This window comes from Eurosta solidaginis, chromosome 5, assembly GCF_040869045.1.
Source record: "Eurosta solidaginis isolate ZX-2024a chromosome 5, ASM4086904v1, whole genome shotgun sequence".
NCBI classification, from domain to species: Eukaryota; Metazoa; Arthropoda; class Insecta; order Diptera; family Tephritidae; genus Eurosta; species Eurosta solidaginis.
In genome coordinates, this window is record NC_090323.1 from 82,182,707 (window position 1) to 82,204,657 (window position 21,951).

The following is a 21,951-nucleotide window of genomic DNA, read 5'->3' on the forward strand; positions in this document are numbered from 1 at the left end:
AATTAAAACTCAAATTAAACAGATTCAATGTAATGAAATAGTGATTAAAATTAACCAAAAAAATCTCTAATGAGTTCAAAAAAATTCAAATGAAATAAAAAAAAAAAAAACAAATATACAAGTTATCTTGGGTCTAGTGATATTAACATCCTCATTTTAAGGCGCCTAAAATGCATTTTCTCAAAGCCATTTATAGTTTGTAAAGATAGATTCAATATTTGGAAGAAACATTAGCTATTAAAGCTTCAGGTGATGTCATAATTTGTCAAAAATTTGCAGGAAAAGAAATCAAATCTGTTAGTATAGAAATAGGAATTTTGCCATAATTAATTTCAAGAAGTTGTTTAGCAAAAGCTGCTGCTGAAGTGTTTCCGCCAAAATGAATTTTTGTACGTAAAGCCGTCTATAGACGAAAAAGCACGCATTTACTTCAACTGTGGCTGTTCCAGCAAGTAACAGGACAGCACCACCTTTGGGATGATCATGAAACCTTAAAATTACATCAATTAATATAAAATTAAACAGAAATGCGTATCCAAAAATACCAACCACAAAGATAACACAAAAGAATACTAAAGGAATAACAGCCAAACCCAATAAAGCTTTACGTGTTGAAATAACCTAAGTTTTTAAGATGGATATTATTTTTAGCCTATGACCATCCTTGGAAGGTTTCTAGTGGGTTGTGCAAATTTATTTGTGATCTGACGATCGGTTTAGGACGCAACCCGATTTATACCTACATACAAACATTCATAATTTTACCTTTATATATATACTAGCCTTTACCCGCGGCCCCGTCCGCAAGGAGAAAATGAAATATATGGGCTATTCACGTTAGCCTGCTTATCAAGTTATCTGTTTTTTTTTTTGTCTAATGCATTTTATTTTTGTAATTGAGTAAAAAAAAAACTAAATGAGCTGATAACCTGATAGGATCCCCAAATGATCCCGAAATTATCCAGAAAAAGCCACGAAATGACCCCGAAGCTAACGCGGACAGACCACACAGAAATGATGCCTGAAGGGTACCAAAACGATCCCGAAAATAGTCCCAAAAAAGTTCCAAACTGACCCCGACGGGCTCCCGAGGTACGCAAATGATCCCCAAAATACCACGACGCGATGCCGGACGGATCCAGAAACCCGGAATAGTACCGAAAATATTCCAAAATAACCCCGACGTGATCCCGGACGGATCCCGAAAACTATACAGAAATGATCCCGGAAGGGTCCCAAAATAATCTCGAAATAGTTTCGAAAAAGTCCCAAAATGACACCGGCGGGATCCCGGACGGATCCCGAAAACCATCCAGAAATGATACCGGAAGGGTCTCGATATGACCCTAACGGGATTAAAAATAAGGTGAAGCTAATTATGAAACCATGTTAATAAGGCAGCAGGCGCGTTGGATCGACTGAAGAGTTACATAGAAACATGCAGGTAAAACTAATAAAAGCGTGCTAATAAAAACAATTGAAGGAGGGTGAATGGCGGGAGGAGAAGGGGAGGACCACTGATAGTTTTTCCAAAATTGTTTACATCTCGATCTGTATGTTCCAGATACCAAAAACTATTGATTTAGGAGAAAATTTATAACAATTTATAGATTTTACACCAGAGGGGGAGATAAGGGGGAGGGGGAGGCGGCTGAAGGGGTCGGAGAGTGTCACTGCTCACGTTGTAAGCCCTCGACTTATTTGACCCATTGAGTTTGTAATATTGATGAAGGCCAGTATACGTAAAATTATAATGTGTAAAAATTATTAAAAAGTAATTGTTCGAATGGGTCGTGGGACCCCACCCCTTTCCATGTTCGAAAAAAAATTTCGCTAGTAGACTATTGCCTGTGTCCCAAATTTCATCAAAATCCGTGTAGCTGTTCTGGCGTGATTCAGTCACAAAGACGAAAAAAAGACCGCCCCCCTTTTGGAAAATATATTGTTAGTAGATCCTTCTAGACTACTGGCTATGTGTGTGCCAAATTTCATCCAAATCAGTGTAGCCGTTCTTGCGTGATTGAGGCACAAAGACAAACGTCTGGAAATCCAAACATATGAACATCCAAACTTTCCCATTTATAATATAATACTAGCCTTTACCCGCGGCCCGTCCACAAGGAGAAAATGAAATATATATGCTATTCACGTTAGCCTGCTTATCAAGTTATCTGTTTAAACAAATTTTTCTGTCTAATGCATTTTATTTTTGTAATTGAGTAAAAAAAGAACTAAAGGAGCTGATAACCAAATGATCCCGAAATTATCCAGAAGAAGCCACGAAATGACCCGACGCTATCGCGGACGGATCCCGAAAACCATCCAGAAATGCCCCGGAAGGGTCTCCAAAAGTTCCCGGAATAGTCCCAAAACAACCCGAAATTACAACGACACGATTATAGACTTATCCAGAGAATCACACAGAAATGATCCCGAAACAGTTTCGAAATGACCCTGACGGGCTCCCGGACGGAGCTCAAAAACCATCCAAAAAGGGTTCCTAAATTATCCCGACATAGTCCAGAAAAAGTTCCGAAATGACCCTGAGGGGGTCCACGACGGATCGCGAAAACCATACAGAAATGATTCCGGAAGGGTCAAAATTCCGGAAATAGTTCGGAAATGACCCCGATGGGAACCCGGAAGGGTCCCAAAACTATCCTGAGAAAGTAACAAAAAAAATCTCGAAATGACTCCTACGGCATCCCGGACGGATACAGAAATGACTTCGGAAGGGTCCCAAAATGAACCCAACAATGTCCCGGAATGACCCTGGTGGATCCGGCAAACCATCAAGAATTGATGCCGGAGGGGTCCCCAAATGATCCCCAAATAATACAGAAAAGTCATGAAATGACCCCTAAAGGGTCCCCAAATAATCCCGCAATAGTCCCGAAATTACCCTGATGGGCTCCCGTACAGATCCCGAAATCCACAGAAGTGATACCGGAAGGGTCCACAAATAATCCCGCATTAGCCCCGAATTAGTCCCGAAATGACCCCGACGGGATCCCGGTCGGATACCGAACACCATCCAGAAATGATCCCGAAGAAATCCCGAAATGACCCTGACGGGATCCCGTACGGATCCCGTAAACCATCCAGAAATGATGCCGAAAGGCTCCACAAATGATCCCGTATTAGTCACAAAAAAGTCCTGAAATGACCCCGACGGCATGCCGAACGGATACCGAAAACCATCTAGAAATGATGCCGGAAGGTACCCAAAATGATCCCGAAATAGTCCCGAAATGACCCAGACGTGATCCCGGACGGATACCGAAAATCATCCAGAAATGATGCCGAAAGGGTCCCCAAATGATCCCGTATTATTCGAGAAAAAGTCCCGAAATGACCCGACGAGATCCCGGACGGATCCCGAAAACCATCCAGAAATGATGACAGAAGATACCCCAAATTATACCGAAATAGCCCCGAAATGGCCCCGACGGGATCCCGAAAACCATCCAGAAATGATTACGGAAGGGACCCAAAATGACCCCAAAAAGTCCCGAAATGACCCCGAGGGGATGCCGAACGGATACAGAAAACCAACCAGATATGATGCCGGAAAGGTCCTCAAATGATCACCTAATAGGCCCGAAATGACCCTGACGGGATCCCGGACGGATCCCGAAAACCATCCAGAAATGATGCCGAAAGGGTCCCCAAATGATCCCCTATTAGTCAAGAAAAAGTCCCGAAGTGACCTCGACGAGATCCAGGACGAGATCCAGCACGAACCCCGAAAACCATTCAGAAAAGATGACGGAGGATACCCCAAAAGATCCCGAAATAGTCCCGAAATGACCCCGTCGGGATCCCGGACGGATCCGGAAAACCATCCAGAAATGATGCCGAAAGGGTCCCCAAATAATCCCGTATTAGTAAAAAAAAAGTCCCGAAATGACCCTGACGAGATCCCGGACGGACCCCGAAAACCATCCAGAAATGATGACGGAAGATACCCCAAATGATACCGAAATAGCCACGAAATGGCCCCGACGCGATCCCGAAAACAATCCAGAAATGATGCCGGAAGGGTCCCCAAATGATCGCGAAATAGTAGCGAAATAGTCCCGAAAAATCCCGAAATGACTCCGGCGGGATCCCGGGCGGATCCCGAAAACCATCCAGAAATGATCCCGGAAGGGTTTCGATATTGCCCTAACGGGATTACAAATAAGGTGAAGCTAATTATAAAACCATGTTAATAAGGCAGGAGGCGCGTTGGAGCGAATGAAGAGTAACAATAAAACATTCAGGTAAAGCGAATAAAAGCGTGCTAATAAAAACAATTGAAGGAGGGCGGATGACGGGAGGAGAAGGAGAGGACCACTGCTCGTTTTTCCAAAATTGTTTAGATCTCGATCTGTATGTGCCAGATACCAAAAACTATTGATTTTGGAGAAAATTTATATTGAGTTATAACAATTTATAGGTTTTACACCACAGGGGGAGAGAAGGGGGAGGAGGGGACCGGGTGGAGTCACAAAGACAAACGTCTGGACAAACATCCAAACATCTAAACATCCAAACTTCCAACCTTTCCCATTTATAATAAATATTAGATTAGTTATTAGATATTAGATTAGAAGATAGATAGAAGATGCGGATAGACTGAAGTTAACAAAAAAATTTTGCGGCGGGAGATTACTAAACACATCCAAAAGGAATAACAGCCAAACAACTCTGTAGTCAAACTTTAGCTGTTATAATAACCTAAGTTTGTACGGCAATCATAGTTCTGAAAAGCCCATTTTAAGAAAGTGACACGCCCCCTTTTCCCCAATTCCACATTTTACTGGAGGTGTTAGGACTTAACGTCATATAGCTCCTTACCAATTTTCACTATCCTACCATTACTACATCCAGAGGTATGCAATATGATATATTCCATTTGAATGGGAGGTGCCACGCGCCCTCCTTCCTCACCCCACATTTTCTTGGTGGTGTTAGGGATTGACCTCATTTAACTCCTTACAGAATTTCAATCTTCTAGCATGGATACCTTCAGAGTTATGCATTATCAAAAATTCCATTTGTATGGAAATTATTTTTAGCCTATGACCATCTCTGCAAGGTTTCTAGTAGGTTGTGCAAATTTGGTTGAGATCGGTCGATCCGTTTAGGACGCTACTCGATCTATACCTGCATACATACATACATAATCTGAATTATATATATATATAGAATATAGATAGATAGATAACTAACTAGTAAGTTCTGGAAATAGAAGCGCCTAGAAATATGTCAACGAGGAAACCGCACAGTATAAAAGCAGTACAGCTGAGGCACGACGAATGAGTTTGATTTAAGCACGCTATCTGTCGAGAAGTAGTAGTATTGTGAAGTACTTGAATAAAGGCCATTTTGCATTATTGAATAGTGGAGTTATTTATTCAACAGTTTATTATTGGAACGTTAGTAGAAGGTTGCAAATAAGAGGAACTTCATTAAATTCGTTACGATTGGTGTCAGAAGAGGAATTGTTGAATAAATTCCGAAGATTTTGAATACACCTTAGACATGGCAAATTTGAGTGATTTAAAGCCATGAAAAGGGAGTTGGAGAACCGTGGATTGTATACAACCGGCAATAAGATCGAACTTCAAGCACGACTACGAGAGGTAATGGCGTCGCAAGGAATTGATGTGGACGAGTATGTCTTTTATCCTGATGTGGAAGAATCAACAACAAAAACGAAAGAGAAGAACGGAAGTCCGAGTCCAGTCGCAAGCGGCGAGAATAATGCGATATTAGTTTTGTTATCACAGATATCGACAAAGATGGAAACCCAGGAAAAACGTATAACTGAAAGTATGGCATCTCAACTAGAATCACAGGAGACACGTTTAACATCCAAGATGGAAGCACAGGAGGCACGCATTTCAGAAATGTCGTCACAAATATCCACAAATATGTCATCACAACTGGAAGAGCAAAAGACATATATGGCAACCCAACTGGAATCACAGGAGACACGTCTCTCAGAAATGTCGTCAGAAATAACATCTCAAATTGAAGCACAAGAGGCACGTATACCAGAAATGTCGACACGAATTTCAGCACAGGTATCATCACAGATCTCTGCACAACTGGAAACGCGTATGGAAGAGAAACTAACGCAGTTTCAGGAAGGGTTCAGTGGTCGACAAGATAAAATGGAGGCCGAGATAGATGCTTTAAAAGATCGTATTCAGGAGTTACAATTGAACCGTCCAATAACCTCAACGTCTACTCTGAAAGTAAAATCCCCAACGTCTGATGGTTCTGTTCCTTTCCAGGTATTTAAGCTCCAGTTTGAGAAGACGTCAGCAGCGAACAACTGAAATGCGGAAGATAAAACTGCGGCACTGTTCGTGGCTTTAAAAAGACCAGCTGCTGAGATCTTACAGACCATCTCAGAGCACGAACGTAACAGTTATGAAGCATTGATGGCTGCTGTAGAACGACGGTACGAAAGCGAACACAGGAAACAGATCTACCAAATAGAATTTCAAAACCGCTACCAAAAAGCTAACGAGACTTTGCAGGGGTTTGCGTCGGATGTCGAAAGGCTGGCCCATCTAGCAAATGCCGACACACCCGTGGAATAGCCCGAGAGGGTAAAAATCCAGAGCTTCGTAAATGGCATACGAGATGTGAAACGAATCGAGCTACATATGCGAATCCAAAACTGACATTTGCTGAAACGGTATCGCATGCACTGACTCAGGAAACAGCCTCACTTTTGAGTAAGCCAGCGTACAAAGCTCATCGCGTGGAAGTGGAAAGGCCAGACTGGGTAGACACAATTTTGGAAGCACTGAAGGGGTCACAACAGAAAAACTCTCTGGAGTTATGCGGCAATCCAGGCCACATTGCACGTCATTGCAGCACCGGTCCTAATAGTTCCAAAAATGTGGGTGGACGTAAACGCAGAGCTGAAGGAGATGAGCAAATATCCAAGTTCACTCAATCGTTAAACTAAAGCGAGTCAGCCGCAAGGGGCGGCAGCTGGCTCGCTCAATTGAATGTCCCATAATCTCTATCTCGCAATTTGGAAGAAGATCAAACACTCTTACTGACAGAGGACATGTGGATGGAAAGGAACGTTTACTGACTGTAGATACGGGTGCATCTCATTCCATCATTCGAGCGGATTTAGTCAACAAGAAAATAAGACCATTGCATGGAGCAAGATTGCGTACAGCCACTGGAGAAGACACCACGGTTCTAGGAGAAGTATCATGTGAAGTCGCAATTGGGAACGTCACAGTAGTATACAATTTTATAGTGGCAGAGATTGTTGATGAAATCATAATTGGAGTGGACTTCTTAATCGACCAAGGCATCAAGATCGACATGCAAAGCAAGACGATGCGATATAAGAACATGGATGTACCACTTAATTTCGGCTACGAGAGAGGCTACAGCAGTAAACGAGTGCTGGTGGAAGAGAGTCAGCAAATACCACCAAAATCAGAAGCAGTCATCTGGGCAAAGGTTGATGGAGATTGCGGGACAAGCAAATTGTGGGTTGTCGAAGCAGCAAACAAATCAGCACGGAACATACGTTTAGGAAAAACCCTGACTATGACAAAACAAGATGGACGTATTCCGATCAGAGTACTCAATAGGGCGGGTCGATTTAAAAATCGCTCATTGCTCTGTGAAAATCGTGTTCTAGGGATCAAAGTAAGAAACTTTGCCGAAGGAACCATACCTCTAAACGAATTCTGATCTCCCCCCTTTGGGTCGAACTTTTGGGTAGGGGCAATTTCAATTCTACCTGCTGTGTTTTGTGGTGGCTTAAAAAAACAACACAAGCAATTTTATGATCTGCAATTGTGTCACAGTGACACCTTCATTTTTTAAAACGGTTGAATAAAAAACCCACTCAACTATGTTTACGACATGCAAATGCATCACAGTGATGCCTTGGTTTTAAAAGGGGGTTGTAAAAACGCTAATTTCTAATAATTTTTTTTAATTTCTTTTCTATTACTAAGTTAAATTCATTTTTTCATTTACATATGTTCTGACTAAATAAATTTCTAAAGAGAAAAATAAACTCCAAAAAGAAAAAACATAGGCATTTCAAAGTGGGATTTTTCAAAATTTGCCCCTACGACCCAAAGGGGGGACATCAGAATTCGTTTTAGAGGTATGGTGCCTTCGGCAAAGTTTCTTATTTTGATCCCTAGAATATGATTTTCACAGAGCAATGGGCGATTTTTTTGCCTCCCCACAAATCGACCCGGCCTAGTACTCAATGAGTTCAAGTCACCACTCAAACTGACCAAAGGAGCTATTTTGGGAAGATGACAAGAGGCTGAAGTAGTTATTAACTGTGAACAGCTCCAGGAACAGGTTTCGTCTAGTAATACTGATCTTTCAAATGACATCACGGCATGGACGGAGGGACTAGAGGAAGATAATCAGATTAAGGCAAAGCAACTGCTCCTAAAGTACGCAAACATATTTGACTAGGATGGTTCCAAACCAGGCCGCACCAATGTTGTGGACCATCAAATTGACACTGGAGACGCGAGGCCGATACGTCAAGCTCCTCGTAGTGTTTCACTGGCGAAACGGGAAGTTGTGAGTCAAATCGTACAAGAAATGAGCGACAGCGGTGTCATCGAACCATCCATGGAGCTCACCTGCAGTACTTGTAAAGAAGAAGGATGGGAAAATGAGGTTTTGCGTGGACCACCGGAAGTTGAATGACGTTACGAAAAAGGATAGCTACCCATTGCCAAGAATTGACGACACTCTGGACTCGCTCTCTGGTGCGAAATGGTTTTCCGCACTGGACTTGAAAAGCGGCTACTGGCAAGTAGAAGTGAAGGAGGACAAAGAGAAAACAGCCTTCAGTGTCGGTGATGGTCTTTGGCAATTTACAGTGATGCCTTTTGGACTATGTAATGCACCAGCTACTTTTGAAAGACTCATGGATCAGGTACTGAAAGGACTACATTGGAAAATATGCTTAGTGTACCTAGATGACATCATCGTATTGGGAAAGAACTTCGAAGAACATCTGACGAACTTGGAGGATGTTTTCCAAAGAATAACTGGTGCTGGTCTGAAACTAAGTCCCAAAAAGTGTTCGCTGTTTAAAAAGTAAGTAAATTATTTGGGTCACAAGGTAACGACAGAAGGCATCTGTACTGCGAAGGAAAAGATAGAGGCAGTAAAGTAGGTTAGCTGCGAATATGAAATAAGCAGCCCTCGACCAAGAGCGGCTGGTGAGGAGGGTTTGGCTTAAAAGTCCTAAAGCACCCTGAGAACCTCCAGTGACAGGGCGAGTAGATGCCGCCCTGAATTAAACATCCACAGCCTAGTACGGGGTTGCTGCGAGGGAACACCTACCCAAGATAGGGAGGCAAATATACGACGTGGGATACACACTCAGGAAGGTAAAGAGGTAAATTATTTGTAAATTTAAGGTGATTGTCACATTAAGACTGAGCCCAATAAAGTCTTAATTAAGATATACTGGAATCAATGACTTGGATATGTTTGTTAAGGGCTGGCGACTGTGGCATTCGGAAATCTCAGTACACGGCTTGACACACCGTCGAAATGACTTTCAGGTTAAAGTCCCATTCGTCTCCGTCCCGTTAAAACCTTGGCAGACCTTGGGGTACATTCAAAGTCCGTCATCATTAAGTTGATGGTGCAGGCTCGGTTGAGATCCTCCCGATTAATACTGATCTGCCTCTGAACGCAGTCTTCATGAGGGACTGCGTCAACCTTCACGTGGCCCCCCTGCCTTCGCATAGACAATCACGGGATCTATATAGGTAACTGCACACTCGGACCAAGATAGCGGCCTCAAGTGGGGACCCAACTAAATAAATGATGAGCAACAACAATAATATAATAAAAAACCAAACACAGGAGAAAGAAATGGCGTTCAATCCATTCGTAGGAAGGAAGCTACCTCGCTCTCCAGAAGGGCGTGGCCCATCGGCTGGGGGCCTTAACAATTCGTCGCAAGTGATAATGCACCACAAAGGAGCGGAGGCCGAAACGAAGCAAGTAGCATTGTCGCCGGGTGCTACACCGAAGCTTTGCAAAAAGAGCTCCGACAGCAAGGCTCAAACAGGCACACCAACTTTAAGTGAGCTAATTAAGCAGGCATTAGCTGCGTTAAATCAGCAAAACCCCCTGGAGAAAAAAAGATGACCAAGCTAGGCAAGGCGATTGGGGACTTTATGCAGTTCTTCATAGGGCGTAATAATATACACGCGGAAATCAAGCGCTTGGCCTCCGTAATAAAAGTGCTGTACATCGAGTCGGCCCTAGGGGTAAAGAATTTAGAACATAAATTGCGTGCAAGCGAAAGTGCCAAGGATACAAGTCCATCACCCCCAGGAAAGTGACCCCCAGGTACTCGACCAAGGAGAACAACGTGCTAAAACCCACTACTACACCAAAAGACGTCTTGCCAGGGCACGTTGGTGGTCACAAACGACGGAAAGAAACACAAGCGAAGACGGAGCGGAAAAAGGGCACTGCAGCCCACGGGAGAATATTAGCTAAAATGAAGAGCAAGAAAAAAGCACTTAAGGCTAGGCCGGATGCAATCATCATTTCCAAGGCGGAGGATGTGACGTACGCCGACATATAGCGTAAAGTGAGAAGATGCGACGAATTAAAATCCCTAAGTGATGACGTGAAAACGATTAGAAGAACGGCGAAAGGAGAGCTGTTACTAGAGCTGAAAAAATCGCAAGATAGGAAAACAAGCGCGTACCAAGCAGAAATTCAAGCGGTACTAAAGGACTCGGCTAAAGCTATAACAAAGTCCCAAATGGTCACACTACAGTGCAGAGGTCTCGATGAGATTACTACGCCCGAGGAGATTTGCAACGCCCTCCACCAGCAATGCAAAATCAAACTTCCAGATGTGACTGCCATGAAAAGCATACGCACAGCGTACTGTGGCACATGTCGGCACTTATAAGCCTTACAGCGGATGATGCCAAGGCTGTTCTTAATACGCAAAGAATCCGGGTAGGATGGGTTTCCTGCCGAATTAGAGAGCTCAAGCAAGAGAAACGCTGTTATAGGTGCTGGTGCTACGGGAATATAGCTCAGAAATATAAGGAGACTGTAGATAGGTCTAGCCTATGCAGGAAATGCGGTCAGGAAGGTCATAAGGCTGCAAGTTGCGAAAACGCACCGAAATGCGCGCTATGTGGGGGACAACATTCAGCAGGGAGTTTTAAATGCCCACAACGAGAGAGCAGCAAAATTACTGTCTCATGAGGGTATTGCAGCTCAATTTAAACCATTGCGAGGCAGCCCAAGAGCTATTATCCCAAGCAGTCTATTAAGGAGGATATGACATAGTGATACTTTGTGAACAATACAAAAATCGCCAGGAGCAGAGTTGGCAATCAGATTCGGCAGGGAAAGCCTCAATTTGGGCACCAGGGAAATTACTCCCACAGGAAAATATGACGCCAACGGTAGCAAAAATCAACGGTATATACGTGTTCAGTGTCTATGCCCCTCCGAGCATGACCATCGCCGAGTTCAAAGACATGATATACGGGATCACCATTGAAGCACGAGGTAAACACCCACTTTTAGTGTGTGGAGACTTCAATGCATGATCATCTGTGTGGGGAAGTAGACGAACCAACAAAAGAGGGAGAGTTTTTCTCGAAGGCCTTACTTCTTTGAGGTTAGAACTCCTAAATGAACCAGGAATATATACCTTCGATACAGGTACCAGATAATCCATTATAGATCTCACCTTCGCTAGCAACGAAATAGCAAGACGAGTAAAATGGTCCATAAGCAACGTCTACACACACAACGACCATAAAGCTATTGGCATAGAGCTGCTCGAAACTCCACGAACGGTAGCAGCAAAACATCGACAAAGTAGGAAATGGAAACAGCACCTTTTCGACCCACAAATATTTGATATTATCTGGAAGGACGCCATAGTACGAGGATCGCATGCGGAAGACCAGTCCGTTCAAATCACTAAGTCGCTATGTATGGCATGTGATGCTGCCATGCCCAGAAGTCGCGGAAAAGCCCAGCGCCCTCCGGTATATTGGTGGAATGACGAAATTGCGGACGAGCGTAGAAAATGTCACAAATCACGAAGAATAGCGCAGAAGGCACGCTCATCACCACGATATGCGGAGTTACACAGCACCTATGTTGCACAAAGAAAGGCACTTAAAAATGACATAAAAAAGAGCAAGAAGTTATGCTTTAGAGAACTGCTGGATAATGTCGACCTAGATCCTTGGGGATCAGCCTACACAACTGTGATGGACAAAGTTAAAGGACCGATATCACAGCAACCTACGCGCCCGATACTGATGAATACTATTGTTGAAACACTTTTCCCGGCGCAAGATCGCTTGACTTATCCAAGCGAGGATCTAGAAAGTACGGAAATTCCGCAAATTACAGAGCAAGAGGTGCTGGACGCTGCAAAAAGAGTTGCTGATAATAAATCCCCAGGACCCGATGGAGTACCAAACATAGTCCTTAAAGCCGCGAACACAACTAGGGCTATATTATTTACTGATTTCTTAATGCCTGTATGCAAGAAGACGTGCTCCCTCGCCCGTGGAAATGACAAACACTTGTCCTATTGCTGAAACGTGGTAAACAGCCGGAGCAACCATCCACTTTGTATGCTGGATTCCCTAGGAAAGATTTTCGAGCGTCTAATTAGTGAGCGCCTACAGCTGACTCTAGAAAGACCAGGTGGCTTATCGAATAATCAATATGGATTTCGCAAATCAAAATCCATCGTAGATGCAATACAAACAGTCGTCAATATAGCTAGAGAAGCTATCTGTGGAGGCCAAAATAAAAGGATGTTCTGTGCACTGATTACGTTGGACATCAAGAATGCTTTTAACACTGCGAACTGGATGCAGATAATGGCAGCGCTGCAAAGCTTCGGCACACCAGCTTACTTACTCAGAATAATAGGTAGCTATATTAAAGACAGAGTACTTCTTTTTGACACGGATCAAGGAGCAAAAGAGTACAAAATCACTGGAGGCGTCCCACAGGGATCTGGCCTCGGACCAACGCTTTGGAATGTAATGTATTACGGGGTGCTAAAGATTGATCTACCAGAAAACACGCAAATTGTGGTAGTAGTGGTCAAGAAACTGGACCTGGTTCAAGCATTATGTAATGACGCCATAGCAAGAATAAAGGAATGGCTGACCAATACGGGACTGGAGTTGGCTAGCAAAAAGACAGAAGTGGTATTAGTAAGCTCCAAACGGTCGGCGAACGAGTTAGTCTTAACTGTCGGTGATCATCAAATTACTTCAAAGGATTCTCTAAAATACTTAGGAGTGCACATTGACTCTAAGATAACTTTCAAAGAGCACTTCACAGCGGTGAGGGAGAAAGTTACCAAAGTTAATGGAGTACTTATGCGAATAATGCCTAACATTGGTGGTCCGAGCGAAGCTACACGTCAGCTATTGTCCACGGTAACCAGCTCAATAATACTATACACAGCACCAGTGTGGTAGGGATCTAAACGGACCCATCAAACATATATATTAGCAGCATACCGACTGGCTGCTTTAAGAATGGCAAATGCTTATCGGATGGTGTCAGACGACTCTATCCTGGTTCTAACCCGGAAAATCCCAGTGGACTTACTGGCAAGCGAAATGGCCGATCTGTATAACACTAATATCGAGCGACCATCTGAAGAAGCCAAGAAAAGAGCAAGGACACAAACAATAGCTAAGTGGCAAGAACGGTGGGAGACCTCAAGTAAAGGGCGTTGGACCTTCAGCGTAGTTTGGAACGTAGCTCAATGGAATGGGCGGAAGCACGGCGAACTGAACTACCATTTCACGCAGATAATGAGTGGACATGGCGGTTTCAAAGGCTATTTATGGAAGCGTAGGATAGAGGAAGATCCTCATTGCCCAACGTGTACCACGGAGTTAGAAAACGCAGAACACGTCGTGTTCCACTGCCCCCGTTTCCACGAGGAAAGACTCGCTTTGCATGGAGTCTTTGGGGAGGAACCTGCCACGAGAAATTTAGTATCACAAATGTACAAAAGGAAAGAGTGCTGGACTGCAGTGAGCAAAATGGCATTTATAGTAATGACACGCCTGATGGATGCTGAGAGGGAGCGCAGAGAAATGCGCATGCGAAGCAGTGGCGATTAAATCAACATTCAGAGCAAATAGCGGGAACCTGGATGCAAGGACAACAGTAGGCTCTTAAAAAATGAGAAATATGGAACGCCACCTGAAGTAATACGAAAGTGGTACCGGGGTGGGCGACGGTTCCAAAACGGGGTTGCTTTTTAGTCTACGGACACACGGTTGCTGCGACGGCAGCAATTATGGTGCATTAGGTATTTTTCACCCCCCCCCCCCCCCCCCCGCAAAAAAAATTAAAAAAAAACAGTAAATTATTGGCCAGGACCACTGAACCTGCATGAATTGAGAAGTTTCCTTGGGATGTGCACATATTACCGCCGATTTGTCCCAAACTTTTCCAGCGTAGCCCATAGCCTCCATTGAATGGAGAAAGGAAAAAGGAGCAAGAGGTGGCTTTCCAAACATTGAAGGAGCGTTTGTGCACTGCCCCAATGTTGGCATATCCGATTCCAGGAGCAACATTTATTCTAGATACAGATGCGAGTGGATATGCTATAGGAGGCGTTTTGTCACAACTGGTTGATGGACAGGAGAAGGTAGATGCATATTATAGCCGTTCAATTGGAAAACCAGGGAGGAACTACTGCGTTACACGGAGAGAGCTTTTGGCATTGGTAGAGTGCATTAAACATTTTCATAAATACCTCTACGGACAGCGATTCCGCGTCAGGACAGATCACGCAGCAATGAAATGGCTTCTGCAGTTCCGTAATCCGGAAGGACAATTGGCACGGTGGATCGAGCGACTACAAAGCTATGACTTCTCTATTGAGCATCGAAAAGGTAGTAACCATGGAAATGCTGATGAAATGTCACGAAGACCATGTAGTTTGGAATGCAAGCACTGTTCAAAGGCTGAGGCTAAAGAAGACATTATAGATGTCCGGCTAATGACTATAACCTCTACGGATGAATGGGACAAGGAACAACTAAAGAAGTGTCTACTAGAACATACTGATCTGTCACATGTTATGCAAGGGCTCGAGCGGAACGAAAGACCAAATAGAGAGGAGATGTCAGCAGAGAGTCACATTGCGAAATCATATTGGGCACAGTGGAACAGTTTAGAATTGATATCCGGTTGCTTGCATCGAGTATGGGAGAGTGAGGACGGTCAATGCAAGAAGAAACTGATAGTTGTTCCCAGAAAGAGGATTCCTGACGTGCTCAGCGAGCTGCATAATGGTCCAGGCGGAGGTCATCTTGGAATCACGAAGGCGCTCGAGAAGATTAAACAGAGATTCTATTGGGTTGGTTGCCGTCAGTCGGCCACTGAGTGGATTGCCAACTGCGAGATTTGCAGCAGAGCGAAAGGGCCCAAAACCCAAAGTCATGGCCAGATGAAGCAATATAACTCAGGTGCGCCATTTGAAAGGATCGCTATGGATGTCGTAGGTCCATTTCCTACTAGCAACTGCGGAAACAAATATGTACTTGTGGTTATGGATTATTTCAGCAAATGGCCAGAGGTGTACCCAATCCCATATCAAGAAGCGGAAAGAGTAGCAGAAGTGTTTATAAACAATTGGGTTGCAAGGTATGGTGTACCAATGGTGTTATATTCTGACCAAGGCAGGAATTTCGAATCAGCTGTGTTCCAGGAAATGTGTAAATTATTGGGCATTCGAAAAACACGGACAACTGCATTGCATCCTCAGTCCGATGGTATAGTGGCACGTTTCATTAGAACCTTGGAGGAGCATTTAAGGAAAGTAGTAGACAAGTACCATAAGGAGTGGGATACATACATATCATTATTCTTGATGGCTTACCGATCGGCAGTGCATGAGATAACGGGCCAAACTCCCGCAAATGTAATTTTTGGCAGTGACCTTCGACTGCCAGCTGATTTGAAGTTTGGGATAGATGCCGATACGTAGAGAAATGTCAAGAAATCCACTGGTGTCTTGGAAAAAGAGCTGAGAGAGATTTACGATCTGGTAAGGCAACGAGCAAAGATTATGAGTGACAAGATGAAAGCCAGATACGATAAAGCAATTAATTCGGAAGGTTTTGAGGAAGGAGATTTGGTGCTGTTATACATCCCACAACGAAAAAAAGGTTTGTCCCCGAAATTGCAGTGTAACTGGGAAGGCCCATACAAAGTTGTAAAATGGATGAACGATGTAGTGTACCGCATACAAACGATTGGCAAACCACGAACCAAAATGAAAGTCGTTCAGTTGGAAAGGCTGGCAGCGTTTAGATCGAGATATTTGTCTGATTGGGACGATCAGACTTAGGTGGAGGGCAGTGTGACGAATATTAGTGACACCAAGTGATACTCATATCAGTAGTCTGATGCTAAGTGAACGAAGCCTCAACAATAAAGCAGGCAGTCACTTGTATCTACATAAACGAATCATCATGTCTATACATACGTCTATATAAGCAGCGGAGAGCAACGCACAAAAACATGCATATATCTGAGATACTCCCAAATGTAGGCAATAATTTGTGCAAGTATCACTCACATATATGAGAAGCTATAAACGTAGTTATAGCTGGTAATTTTATAGCTGATAACTAACTAGTAAGTTCTGGAAATAGAAGCGCCTAGAAATATGTCAACGAGGAAACCGCACAGTATAAAACAGTACAGCTGAGGCACGACGAATGAGTTTGATTTAAGCACGCTATCTATCAAGAAGTAGTAGTATTGTGAAGTACTTGAATAAAGACCATTTGGCATTATTGAATAGTGGAGTTATTTATTCAACAATTTAGTAATTCGAACGTTAGTAGAAGGTTGCAAATAAGAGGAATTTCAGTAAATTCGTTACAATATTGTAGTATTGGAATCTTACACTTGAGTGCAATCAAATAAGCACAAGTTGGGAACTACCAATGTTTAACTTAAGTAATAGCATTTTTCGCTTTATAAAAAATTCCCTCTTTTGCTGATTACACTTTGATTCTCATGTTGAGCCAATGTTTCGTAACAACTCTTGAGATTTTAGAGGTATGCTAGTTATCAACATGTGCTCTTATGGTACTCAAGCCCAAATGCTTGTTGGGTATATTCGACGCCATTTCGAATGAACGCAAATAACTGTTAGGCTAAGGCCCTGTTTCTCAGTAGTTGTTTGAGCTAAACTTAAACTAAGTTTGCTTAAACTCTAGTCAAATTTAAACTCCAGTTAAACTACTGAACAGTTTTTCAGTCACAGTTTAAGGCCGCGTTTGGGGGTAGGCTTTTTGTACGGCAACACTGTTTTTTTTGTTATCTAGATAATTTGTAGATACGGCAATAGTTGGATTTTGTTTACCCAACAAACATGGAAAAAAATGTATCCAGCCTTAGAGAAATATATACCTAGTTCCAGAGCTGATATCAAACATCATGCTGTAATTATTCTTAAACCAGATAGTTATCAAGTTGTTATCCAACTTCAATCTCCAATCACTATCCAACCTTTGATACATTTCGTAAAATATATAATTCTCGAGTTGACCTCCAACGTCATTCTCAAATTATTTTCCGACCTTTGAGAGATTTTGTAAAATGCACATCCAATACATTTCTACAGCTGATATCCTACTTTGGATATCGAGTTGGGATGGGTTGAAAAAAATTTTCCCCGAGGTGGTACCACCAAAGCCGCCAACAGCTGTTCATTGTGAGAAACAAACACCAGGCTGATAGCAGCAAAGAAGCGCTATTAATTAAAAATAAGTTATACATGATTTAAGGTTCGATTCGAGCTCAAGACCAGAACAATACTTTTTTTCTAATGATAATTATTGTTGTTTTTTAATTTTTCTAAATTTGAAAAATTGTATTTTGTTTTTGGAATAGTAAGTAGGAAATTTTTCAGACAACCTGCCATAGCTGCGCAGATAGATCCATTTCGAAGGGTGCTAAGCCTTCATCATCAGTACGCTTTAGGCATCCTGCGCGAACCATTTAGCTATACAGCGGTGGTTTGTTTGACTGGCAAATTTGCTACTTCTATTCCTTTTTACCAACTATATTTATTCAGTGTTGCGCCATCTGGTGCAAATCACTGATAATGCTGGATTTTTGTTTATTGTCAATTGCTTTGTTTGACATTCCCAAGTGCTCATGGTTTATTAACAATTGTTTTTGTTTTTTTTTTTTATCGGCCTCTTGATAAGTGATTCAAGGTTCGATTCGAGCTCAAGGTCAGAACAATAATTTTTTTCTAATGATAATTATTGCTATTTTTTTATTTTTCTAAATTTGAAAAATTGTATTTTGTTTTTCGAATAGTAAGTAGGAAATTTTTCAGACAACCTGCCATAGCTGCGCAGATAGATCCATTTCGAAGGGTGCTAAGCCTTCATTATCAGTACGCTTTAGGCATGCTGCGCTAACCATTTATCTATACTGCGGTGGTTTGTTTGACTGACAAATTTGCTACTTCTATTCCTTTTTACCAACTATATTTATTCAGTGTCGCGCCATCTGGTGCAAATCACTGATAATGCTGGATTTTTGTTTATTGTCAATTACTTTGTTTGACATTCCTAAGTGCTCATGGTTTATTAACAATTGTTTTTGTTTTTTTTTTATCGGCCTCTTGATAAATGATTCAAGGTTCGATTCGAGCTCAAGGTCAGAACAATAATTTTTTTCTAATGATAATTATTGTTATTTTTTAATTTTTCTAAATTTGAAAAATTGTATTTTGTTTTTGGAATAGTAAGTAGGAAATTTTTCAGACAACCTGCCATAGCTGCGCAGATAGATCCATTTCGAAGGGTGCTAAGCCTTCATCATCAGTACGCTTTAGGCATGCTGCGCTAACCATTTAGCTATACAGCGGTGGTTTGTTTGACTGGCAAATTTGCTACTTCTATTCCTTTTTACCAACTATATTTATTCAGTGTTGCGCCATCTGGTGTAAATCATAAAAAAAAAAACAATAAGTTATACATATTTTATTTTCTTGAAGATACTGTAGCACTGTAATCTTACATTTGAGTTCAGTGAGAAAACCACACATAAATACAAGTTGGGAACTATATTTTCTTTAACTTAAGTAATAGCATTTTTTGCTTTATAAAAAATTTCCTTTTTTGCTCAGAACGTTATGATTCTCAAGTTTATTCCTGTTTCGAAACAACTTTTGCCTTGTTATCAACTTGAGATGTAGTGGTACTTAAGCCCAAATGGGTGTTGGGTATATTCGACGTCATTGCCAACGAACGGAAATAACTGATAGGTTAACTAGAGTTTAACCCTGTCAGATCTTAAGCGGCCGATCTGACAGGGTTAAACTTCAGTTAAAATAGACTGAAAACGCAGAATAAGTCTAAGCGTAGTTTAACTGACAAACTGCGTTGAACTTGTACTGAAAAACCGGGCCTAACTAGAGTTTAACTCTGCCAGATCGGCCACTTAAGCTCAGCTTAAACTTCAGTTAAAGTAGACTGAAAAACTGCGGAATAAGATTAAACGTAGTTTAACTGACAAACTGAGTTGAACTTGTACTGAACAAAATTAACTTCACAAACTTTAAACTGATATTGTTCTCACCTACCGGATTTGATTTAGTTGAAAGTATACACGATAAAACTTCAGATTCAGTAACATTTCTAAAATTATATTTATTATCACTATGAAGAACAAGTTAACAATTTGGTTCGAATCTAGCGCTGTCTACAGGCATCTTCATTAAGAATATTCGTTCATGTGTCAAGTTCAACTGTACACTCTAACTTAGTTTCGGATTTTACCCCAAGATTTCTCAGATTGTTTCACAACACTTTAGGTGGATGCTTGATATTAAGGCCCGGGTTTCAATAGTTGGCTAAGATAAGCTTAAACTATATTTGCTTAAACTCTAGTCAAATTAAAACTCCAGTTAAACGACTGAGCAGTTTTTCAGTCACGGTTTAAGACCGCCTTTGGGGTATGCTTTTTTGTGTTTCAACATTGGTTTTTTTATTATCTAGATAATTTGTAGATACGGCAACAGCTGGATTTTGTTTACCCAACAAACATGGGAAACAAATTCTGCAGCGAAATATACATATATCTAGTTCCGGAAGTGATATCCACCATCATTATTTAATTATTCTTAAACCAGATAGTTCTCGAGTTGATATCCAACTTCATTCTCCAATCACTATCCAACCTTTGAGAAATTTTGTAAAATTAAAAGTTTTCGAGTTGATCTCCAACGTCATTAATATTGAATTTGAATTGAATTTTGGGGATTTCTGATATTTATACACCTTCTGCTAATGTTCGAATCGCTGAACTGTCGAATAAATAACTTCAGTATTCAGTATTGCAAAATGGTCTTTATTTTGCCTACTTTGGGAGTATTGCAATTATATTTCAATATCACGTACTTCACAAAAGCGTGTTTAAATTAAACTGATTAGTTATTCCTTAGCTTGCGCTGCTTTTATACTATCTGTTGCTTCGTTCGCATATTTCTCCTAAGATCTAGACATTTCACCACCTTTAGAACTGTTGTATCTCTGATCGTCCCGATCAGACATATCTCTTGATACAACCACTGCTAGCCTCTCCAAATGAATAACCCTTCTATTTCGTGGTTTCCCAATTGTTTGAATGCGGTACATGACATCACTGATACGCGTCATAACTTTGTACGGGCCTTTTAGCTACATTGAAATTTTGATGGCACACGTTTCCGCCGGTGGGGATTGTATAACACTACCATACCTCCCTCCAGGAAACCTTCCCGCTTGTTGTCGTACCTGTGTTTCATCTTACTACTCTGTTGTTTGGCCAATGAAATACTTCGTAGAGATTGAGCTTGACGGATTGGTTTTGCATAATCAGTATCGTTTTGACGTTTCACAACAGTAGTGCGCCCTGGCTTGAAACCATCCTCGCATTCTTTCTGGGAAATTCTTTCATTCGTTTTAGCGCGTCCATTTGGGTTTGTCAATGCCAGTGTTTTTCTCCAAGGTACCTTCGGTTTTAATTTGTTTGGCCCATTCTTTCCATCAACCTTTTCCCGATCTACTGCCATCGACTTTTGTAGTCTTTGTCGAATCTCCTCCACCAGCACTTGCTTACTAGTGAACCATGTCACCAAACTGAAGTTAAGTGGCTTATCCTTGTTCTTATAGCGCATAATACTTCTTTGCATGTCGGTCCTGATGCCATGGTTAACTAAGAAGTCCACTCCCAATATTACTTCATGAACGATCTCTGCCACAGCGAATTTGTGAAGAACCGTGACCTTTACAATTGAGACTTCAAATACCACTTCTCCCTTGAATTGGTTATACTCGCCAGTGACCGTACGCAATCTTGCTTCATGTAATGGCTTTACTCTCCTGTTCACCAAATCAGATTGGATTATGGAATTAGATGCGCCCGTATATATAGTCAGTAAACGCTCCTTGCCATCCACATATCCTCTTACGGTAAGACTGTTCGACTTTCTTCCGATTTGTGATACAGAGATAACGGGACATTCAACAGCTGGAACTAGCTCTTGATCTTTACATCTGGCTTACATCTGTACTTAAGATAACCCATGCTGTTGGAACTACTAGGGTTAAAGCCGCAATGACGTGCAATGTGACCTGGCTTCCCGCATTTGAAGCATTTGATAACTCTTTCACTCCGCTTTTGCAATCCTTACAGTGCCTCCAATATTGTGTTCACCCAGTTTGGCCTTTCTACTTCCACACGGCGTGCTTTGAAAGCTGGCTTACACAGAAGCGATGCTGTTTCCTGAATCAGAGCATATTATACCGTTTCTGCGAATGTAGGTTTTGGGTGTGCGTATGTCACTTGCTTCGTTTCGAGATCCCG

The 21,951-nt window shown here is 42.0% G+C and overlaps 1 protein-coding gene across 3 annotated transcripts in view; it reads right to left on the minus strand.

The window, feature by feature from the left end:
- Positions 1–21,951, minus strand: part of LOC137252096 (uncharacterized) — a 450,569-nt gene that overhangs the window by 120,159 nt on the left and 308,459 nt on the right. The gene's annotated exons all lie outside the window — the stretch shown is intronic.